The sequence below is a fragment of the Meleagris gallopavo genome, chromosome 1 (genome assembly GCF_000146605.3).
Source record: "Meleagris gallopavo isolate NT-WF06-2002-E0010 breed Aviagen turkey brand Nicholas breeding stock chromosome 1, Turkey_5.1, whole genome shotgun sequence".
Classification (NCBI taxonomy): Eukaryota; Metazoa; Chordata; class Aves; order Galliformes; family Phasianidae; genus Meleagris; species Meleagris gallopavo.
In genome coordinates, this window is record NC_015011.2 from 86200399 (window position 1) to 86210180 (window position 9782).

At 38.9% G+C, this 9782-nt stretch overlaps 1 long non-coding RNA gene across 1 annotated transcript; it reads left to right on the forward strand.

Annotated features, from left to right (window-relative positions):
* The first annotated feature begins 3500 nt into the window (after window positions 1–3500).
* Window positions 3501–9782, forward strand: LOC116217331. The gene is made up of 2 exons (XR_004161755.1): window positions 3501–6181; window positions 9150–9782. It is a non-coding gene; the product is annotated as an uncharacterized LOC116217331 (long non-coding RNA).

The following is a 9782-nucleotide window of genomic DNA, read 5'->3' on the forward strand; positions in this document are numbered from 1 at the left end:
TCTTTAGTTCTCTTTAAGCTCAAAACCGTTCCCCTTGTCTGGTCTCCACCTGATCACATAAAAAGTCAGTCTCCTTCCTGCTTATAAGCTCCCTTTTAGTACTGAAAGGCTGCAGTTGAGATTTCCCTGCAGCCTTCTCTTCTCCAGACTGAACAAGCCCAACTCCCTCAGCCTGTCTTCGTAGAGGAGATGCTCCAGCCCTCTGATCATCTTTGTGACTATCTTTGGACCCACTCCAACAGTTGTGTGCCTTTCTTCTGCTGGGGGCCCCGGACCTGGATGCAGTACTCTAGATGGGGCTGCATAAGGGCAGAGTAGAAAGGAACAATCCCCTCCTTCTCTGCTTGCAACCCCTCTTCTTACGCAGGATATATTTGGCCTTCTGGGCTGTGAGCAGACACAAGTAATATAAGCAATGCATGAATTCGCTTTTACACTCACATGAATATTCAGGGCTATAGTATTTTTGGTGGTGCAGGTTATTTTCTTTAATTAGCAGGCCTACTTGTCATATAATGGCAGTATATTGATTGGTACAAAATAGCACAAAATAGAGAAATCTAAAGCGTCCAGAGGAGATCAGAGCTGAGCTGCATTTGTTGGTGTTTATTTCTTTTGGCTAGGCTGAGAGGTATAAACTGGATTTTTTTCTAGTTTTGTGGTTAAAGCATGACAATCTTCATTTTAATATAAAATTGCTCTTAGTGCTGAGTTTCTGTATTCCATTTTCTGTATGCTTATGTTTGTGACTTGTGTTTACTAAAGTTAATATCTCTTGTGCGTTTTAAACACAAATAAAAAATAATACCATTATTAGTACATCCAGAAATCTACAGCTCTTTTTTCACTGCAGATTGCTGGGCAAAATATTTTGAGTTATAGCCTTATTTACCTTAATCCAAGAATTTTATAGCAAGGGGAACATTAATAAATCTAAGTTTATAAAAAAAGAGATAAATATGGAAATATGTTCAGCCTCAATCCCAGGTCAGCTCAAATCAGGTTTAATGCAAGTTCTTTGACCTGTGAGCATGTAATGTAACAAGGACCTGAAGGAGAGCTGAAGGTGACAGTGTGGGTGCAAACCCTGACATTCAGATATGGCTCATCTGCCTTGTTTCCTGAGATATATTTCACTTGCTTGCTGCAATGGCCAACTATAAGATAGGAGACAAATCTATGACTATCTTGTCTCAGGATCATCAGACATGTGATCCAAGCAGGGTGATGGAGTGCCTGTTATAGCCTTGATCATAGCATCAGACTGCACAGAACAAAGCTACAGTGCATGAAGTGCTGCCAGTTTGAGTCTTTACTAAGATGATGGCACTGTTCAGAGAAGCCATTCTGTTTTCCCTATACAAAAGCTCCCATGGTAGATTGTAGTGGCAGCAAACCATCATAGCTAGTAAAATCACACACTCTAATGCATATGTAAGCTGGTTTTGTGGTCAAACCACTTCATTTATATTAGAAGGATGTCTAGACCAATAACTATCTTATCCTCATTTCTGTGTGCTTCTGCAGGGTCTAACATCGGGTACTGGCCTACAGATACTCCTAAATATATGTAAGTTGCTCCAAAAGTAATGCTTCCTATTTATATCCATGGAATCTATAACAAATATGAAGCATAGTAACACTGTTTGATAGAGCAAATCCTCAGCTATAAAACACTTTTTCAACTAGGTGGCCACCATTAGCTGACTCATGCTTTTGATCAGAAGAACTGATCAAGATGTTCTTCATTTCAAGGTGTAACAGCTGTTTTTGGCTCTCTGGAACATGACTTGTCTTTCATGTTGCTGCTGATGAAACACACCACCTACTGCCTCGCTGTGCTCACATCCACTGTTTCAACTCCAGAAATGCTCAGCAAGTGTTCATGAATGTCATGGGGTACCATCTTTTTCTGCATGGAAACATTCAATGACATGTCTTTGCTTCATCTGCACTTTCATGTCAGAAGACATTCTGTCAGACTGCCCCTCTGCTGCCATCTATTGCACAGCAACAAGGCGTAAGGGAATATTGGTGGGAAGGTTCAACCTCTACTGCCATACCACAGACATCTGCCTCTGACGTTGTGAACCAACATAATAAAATAGAGGCGTTACTTTTGGAGCAGCCCTTGTATATTTTGAAATACTACACACATACATGAAATGCAGGCAGTAGACTCATGTTAACGTGGAGCTAGCTGAGCAGTGTAATCAGCTTCATCTTCACTCACTTCTGCACTGAAATAATCACAGACTTTAGATAAATTTGTGCAGAAAAACTCTGTTGTATCTATAGTTAAGAATGCAACATATCGTATTCCCAGAATTGAAGCCATTTGAATCAGATTTCAGTTAGACAAGCTAATTTTTCATACCATGACAACTACCAGCCTAATATAAGATTTCCTTTTCCTCTTAAAGGTAGGGCTATTATTTTACTGAAGGAAAGGAAAGCCCTCCAGGATTTTATACTCTGTCAGTATACAAAATAGGTTTTGGATCTCAAAGCAAAGTGTGATTTCATAAAGTTATTGTTTTGATGCGGCTTAAAATCATGTTTTCTCCTCCGCTTCTCTGAGTGGTGAGCACAGACAGGAATTCAGCAGGTTTAGCACCGAGCTTTCTATACATGTAAGTTGGTGATTGATGCTCTGCCTCCTAATTATGGGGATGAGTAGGAAAGAGCCAAGTGTTTTTGTTATATGCAAAGGCCAGAAGGTAATATGATCCGACTTCCTGCACAACACTAGGCCGTTTGCCAGCACTTGAAGTAGCAACATTTTCATGGATATTGGATTTGTAGTTTACATTTAAAATGTTTTGTTTATGTCAAGCGAGTGGAAAAGATGATACAGAAAGGAGATTTATTTTGCAAGGACAAAACAAAACAAAAAAAAACAGCAGGATAATTTCAAGTCCAGGCATTAGGGTTGAGAAGAGGGAGTAGATTATTAATCTACTGCGAGAGCTAGGAAAATGCTTTGAGCTGCAGGATAAGCAAGGAAGGAGGAAGAGGACTTCATAGAACTATAAAATATTTAGAATTGGAAGGGACCTTTAAGATCACCTAGTTCCAACCCACTGGTATAGGCAGAGACACCTCCCACTAGACCAAGTTGCTCAAAGCCACATCCAGCCTGGCCTTGAATGCCTCCAGGGAGGGGACATTCACAACTTTGCTCAGTAATCTGTCTCACCACCCTCACAGTAAAGAATTTTCTCCTAATGTCTAATCTAAATCTATCCTCTTCCAGTTTAAAGATATTTTCCCTTGTACTGTCGTTACATGCCCTTATAAAAAGTCCCTCCCCAGCTTTCCTGTAAGTCCCCTCCAGGTACACTATAAGGTCTCCCTGGAGTCTTCTCAAGGCTAAAGAGCTCCAGCTCTCTCAGCCTGTCTTCGTAGGGGAGGTGCTCCAGCCCTCTGATCATCTTTGTGGCTCTCCTCCGCACCTGCTCCAACAGTTCCATGTTCTTCTTGTACTGGGGGCCCCAGTTCTGGATGCAGTACTCCAGATGGGGTCTCACTAGAGCAGATTAGAGGGCAGAATCACCTCCCTCAACCTGCTAGTCACACTTGATGCAACGCAGTATACAATTCTCCTTCTGGGCTGCAAGTCCACATTGCTGGCTCACGTTGAGTCTTTCATCAATCAACACCCCCAAATCCATCCCTTTGTCATGTTTAAGAAATCTTTATCTGCAAAACTGCCTGTACTGCCTTTTGTTTTAGAGCATGCTTCTCCCATGTTCAGTTCTGCTTGTTTCAGATTTTGGTTAAACATCCTTGTCTTTTTACAGCTGTTAACCATAGTCCAGATCTGTTGTATGAAATGCTGTCACATTGCCATAGTTTGTTGATTATCCAGAGCTTAGCAAGAGTGGACAAGTTTCAAACTTAAATCTCCTGCTTATTCCTTGGAACTTTATTTTTCTTCAGTTTACCTGATTTACGCTACCCCCCCTACCCTGTTTTCATTCAAGTAATCTGTCCTAAGTGTCACAGATCATAAGCAAAGACCATAAGCAAATACTCTCCTGAAAACAGGCCACTGTTTTAGGAGAGATGTGCAAATGAGTACTTTGCATACACTTCAAATAGTACCGTGTCTTAGGCTTTTATGGCATAGCACAAGACTTCTACAGATTTTGTGTTTTTATAAGATAATCTCATGCTATTTTATGATGCAGTGCAGCACTTACGTGTCAGAGAACAGAAAACTTGAAGGGTTTTGGAACTCATAAATAAGAGTGGGTAGGTGGTTTCTAATCCACTGTGGAGCTGCAGCAAAACACAGCAGTGTTAAGCACTAGTAACGTGCTTTCATGTGAGGGGTGAAACTCATGCATGGTGAAAGTGGGAAGTCTAGCTCAGAAAATACAGGAGATGAGAAGAACCTCAATGTCAGAGAAGCAGGCTTCATGGTTATGCATTACCAAATGGTACATTTAACAGAAGAAGATGTGTGCTGTAAGGGCTGAGGACTCAGCAGTTTATTTGAGTATTGGTTCCTTGGAGGACTTTCAGATCTCTGAAGTTCGTATTTTCAAGCTTTACGGTGTATGTGATCTAATAGAAATTCCCCTGGCATCTTCTGTAGGTCTCTGATATTTCAGGTTTGATGATGAAAGTAGTCAGCTAAATGGTTGGTTCTAAATATAGGAAGCCTTTTAAGTGAGTTCACAGAAAGAATTAACCTTTTCCCCTCCTCACACACCTCCTGGCAATTTGAATAATTGATTTTAGATAGGTAATGAAGTTTAATAACAGTATGATGAATACACTTAAGTTCTGCAGCTTATTTCACATGCTCCTGAAAACAGATGCTTCATAAGAGACAGACCATTTTTCTGATAATTTGTGTAGACATAGAGCTTGGTTTACTTCTTTACTGTTTAACATCTTCTTCTTGTCTTTACTCACTAGTTCTACATCAAGGTAATCCAACAGTTTATAGTGAATCATTCCTGACCCTTCCTGATTTGACTATATTTCATAATGAGAACCATGGTAAATAGTGTGTGGCCTCTTAAAATTTGTCACTTTTCTTCAAGCCTTCAGTTTTTCTAACTGCCCACAGAAGCCTCTGAATACAGATTGTAACACAGTGTCTCTAGCAGGAACTGAAGAGAGCGTGAGTATACACAGATATTCCCTGTATCAAGATTTGTCTTCATGTGATTTTCTACCATATTCCGAGCTAACCTGGAAAAAGCAAATTAGGAAAAATGATTATTAGTTTTGTGGAAGAGTTACTTACAGGCTGTTAGTTTGGTATTTGGTCTACTGTACTCAAGTGTGATAACGGATAATCCATTTGCTAAATTAGAATAAGGTTTTACTACTAGAACTTCTTTTCAGAAAATTTGTAAACAGAAGCTAAGAAGTCAAAAGACAATGAAAGCAATCAATAATAAAAGATATATACACATCTCCTGCTTTTAAAATGCATGAGCATAAATGTGTAGATGGAAACACTCTATCTGTTAGAACTACCCATCACTAAAGAAATTAACATTTTAATATAAGAATTTGCAATGCAGGTTATGAAATCTTACTTTGTGGATCTTTATAGCTGGTTATTGTATATAAGTATCTGCAACTGGGTGAGTTGCATCAGTTATACAGACTACAGATTGAGATGTTACCTCTCTCTGACCTGAAGCTCTTCATTTTAGACACACATATATATGCTTCATGTACGATATATGCTTCATGTATGATGATGCATGTGTGCTTTGCGTTTCAGTAAACCAAACACATAATACATGATCCAGAAATGGCTGAATTGGGGAAATAACTACATTGATGTGAACATCTGTTTTTGATATAAAAATGTTGAGGCATTTTTGGAAGGAAAAGCTTTTCCTTTGTCTTTTGATACTCTGCACAATTTTCATTTCATTCATCAGACCAATAAATCTCTGCTGATTTGCTCTAGTGAGTGAAAAAAACTGTACATCAGTGAATTTTGTGTGCTAGCAAGTAAACCATTCTACAAGAACAGCTTCTGTTTCAGGAAACATGTTCTATTTCTCGTTTTCATCAGTGTTAGTGTACCTGTAATTGTTTACGATGCTTCATAGCCTACTCGTCAATGTTGTGTCCTATGTCTGCAGAAATAATGAAACCATAACAATGAGAAGCTTGACTACAGAATATGCTCTATCATTGAAAGGTGAGAAGAGTCCACAAATGCTATTTTTTTCCAAATAATGAGAAGCCCTATTTAGGTAAGTGCTTAGAAACAACAGCATCATTTGTGGCATCATTTTAAAGGTTCTGCTTTTATCAGAGAATTAAGCTAGAAGACATCTGCTTTCTGTTTTAGAAACATTATACTAAATCAAGATCAGAAGGTAGTAGTCTCAGACACACTGAACTAGAGTTGCTCTAATACTGATTGGAATACCAAGTACCTGTAATTGCCTCTCAGAGCCTATGAGAAAGGAGTAATATGATGTTCTTCTCTCTTCCTTTGCAGTCTAGAGCTTTGCTCTGTCTTCCCAGTGCTCCTTCTCCAGTTTGTATCCCCTCTGCCTGTGACCTGGTCTTCTCTCGTGGTCACAAATAAAAAACTTGCCCTCTTTTTTTTCCAGTTCACATGGCTGCACTCCTCCCCAGCTTAGTGTTATTTCCTAAATTACTCACTACTTCTCTCCTAAACCTCATGCTCTCTGCCATTCTTACTTAACCATTTCTTCCCACTGATATCCACCGATTTTCCACACTAGACCACTTTTCCTGTACAAATCATTAGCATAGTATGAGACTGCACAGAGCCACACTTGTCTCAAGCCCAGAGGACAAAGTCAACCCAGTCCTGGCATGAATTCCCCTAACTGTTTTCAAAGACAGAATGGGGGAATTGCTTCTACAAGGAATGTAAGGCAGATGGCTCCAAGTACAGTGAGTACTTACTCGTTGGAGAGAAATAAAACTTGTGCCTACTGTGATATGACAGATTGGTTTGAAAGAGTTCTGTGCAGTTTGTAATATTCAATGTGATCAAAAGAAACTTACTTAGCATCAGTAACTCCCTCCATTTAGTCCTAACTTTCACTGGAAATAGAAGGCATAAAATTATTAATAGAAGCTTGGTAGCTATTGGCAACTGTTTTATGCATTTTAGATAAATTTTTCTGTAGGCTGTGTGAAAGCTACAGGATAAGGAAGTACTGGAGGTGACAGACAGTTGTACGTTTCCATGATCAAAAAGGTCAGAAGAAAGAGCTTGACAGCTAGGTCACCAATAAACATAAGATTTTCTTCATGTGGATCAATATAAGGTTAATCAAAATAATGAGATATATGTAATAAAAGACAGATCTGGTATCATAATAGTGGTACTTTGTCCTCGAAACTCTGTGGTTGGAGAAGTTCCTACTTGTAGTTTCAAAATACTTCTTGAAACTTGGTTGATGAAATACAGGAAGATTTCTGCTCTGTTGGGTAATTTTCCTATTAGGTTTGGTTTACTCCTGATTTTACATATTTTTCTTCTTTCATATTACTTTCATTTTCTGTTCATACCTACTCCCTCTCTTCTTATTTTATTAATGGCAAATTGCAGTAGAAATAAAGCTTCACTGGCTTGGTTCTTGGTTATTTTTAACCAGCCAGCATATCTAGGCATACTCAGTCACTGATAGTTTTTCAGTAATCCCCTTGGAATTGGCTGTATAGGAAGTGGAAGACAGATCTTGCTGAATGTCTGCTAACATTACTAGTAGTGAAAAGTATCTCCAGCTGTCTGTTTCCCATTAAAATTAGCCTGCAGTTTATTTTCCTACTTTCCTTCCACTTATACCAACTGTGACCCAACAGGCTTTCATCTCCGTGTTTGCAGTGAATGGTTCTGTTATGATGGAGGCATTCTAAAATGGAGCAGTGCCTCCTTTTCACAGCATCTGAAAGGAAATCCTGTTATACCAGGCCGGACAGAGCTTTGAGCAACCTGATCTAGAGGAGGATGTGCCTGCCTGTAGCAGGGGGGTTGGAACTAGGTGATCTTAAAAGTCCCTCCAACTTAAACCATTCTATGATTCTAAGAGGCTTCAACATTGCTGCAATTTACATTATAGTAATATGCTGAACAATTGCAAAGGACTCAGTTCTGTCACCCTATCTGTATCAGTATATGAAGGTGATCCAAATAGCCCAAGTTTGCCATTTAGTCTCTTGGAGTATACATGCTGTATAAATTTCATTGGCAGGATTATGTTCTCCTGGTTGATCCTTCTTAGCCAATAATTTCAGACAAATACTGTTGTAATTGTTCCTTTTTTATTACTTTACTGTCCCATGCTTTGTTTCATCACTGAATATTTTTTGGAGGGGATGTTTTTAGGATCAATTGTTTTCATTTCTTTTAGACTGTATTCAGGTCTTTGCTTACACAGTCTGTATTTTTACTACATTTTGTTGTTTTTTTTTTTTAAATTATTATTATTTGCTTTATATTGATTAAAACACACTACTATTCAAAATCTGTGTGTCCTGGCACAGCAATTCTCTAATCTCCGCATGCAAGTACTTCTATTTTTATTTCATAGTCTTCTGCAGTAAAATCTTGATGGTCACTTATGATGGATTACTTTAATTGCATCATGATTTGTAGCACAGCATTGCTTTAAATCCCACATCCAAATAGAGGTCTCCTGCTCTGCAGCCTCCGGTACAAAAGTAGCCCTTTGTTCCACTGAGTAATGGGGTAAGATCAAAATATCCTGCACAAATCAATATTAGAAACAGTCCAGCATCACCTGGCGATAGACTTTTCAGTAGAGAAGTCAACTTACTTGGAGTGAGTCACTCTTTCTGGAGCTTTAGTTTCCCTTGTTTATTGGATGTGCTTTGACCTCAGAGCTGTTGTTTCTGCTTGTTTGTTAGACTTTGGGATTGTTTTGTCTGTGATCCAAAGATGGAACTCATCATTGTAAGCCCTAAATGTCTGAAGATGAGTTTTTCCTCGGGGAGAAATTTAGTAGATTGCAGTGGCTGGAAAAAAAGGAGGTTTGTCTTTCCAAAAAAGGGATGGATGAAACCATCCAAATGGCTCAAGAAATGGGAAGAAGTCGTAACAGTTGAACAGACAAAATAGCTTGAATCAATCTTGATGCAGCTTTCATCTTGTTTTGCTGCAGGCAATCCCTGTAAGAGTGCTTATGTTTCCAGCACCAATGGAGAACACAGACTTGTCTCCTTTTCCTGGAAAGCAAGAGATCAGGCTGGGATGCAGACATAAAACTCCTCTACACCAGTCCTCTCCAGAAAGCAATTTGGTTTTCTTTTATTGCTCTACACATTCCATAAGAAAGTTGAGTTTGAACATGCTTTTTGCTGTGTCTGCGCGTTGATTTTGTATTTATTTTAATAGCTCTGCCTGGTGGTTTTTGCCTGAATCCAACTAATGCATTTGTAAGGTGCTAGCTAGTATAATAAATAAATAGATGGCAACCAGCAGAGTGTTGCTGTAAGAGAAGAGATGAGGCTTGCTATTTCTGCAAGCAGCTCTTATTTGTTACTTCAGACCATAAATTGAGCATAGGAATTAACATAAAAGATCAGTTCAGCCTTTGCAATACTCTTGTATTCTGCCTTCTTACACTCCTGTCACCCTGGGCACTTCATCCACAATCCAAAATGTCTGTGTTGGAGATAATGTGATGTGAGTTTTGGTGTTTATTGTTGTTTTACTTTGTTTTTTCTCTTAACCTCAGTGATCAAGGTTGACCAATTACCTGGAAAAAAAATAAAAATGTTTCATGGCTCATCAA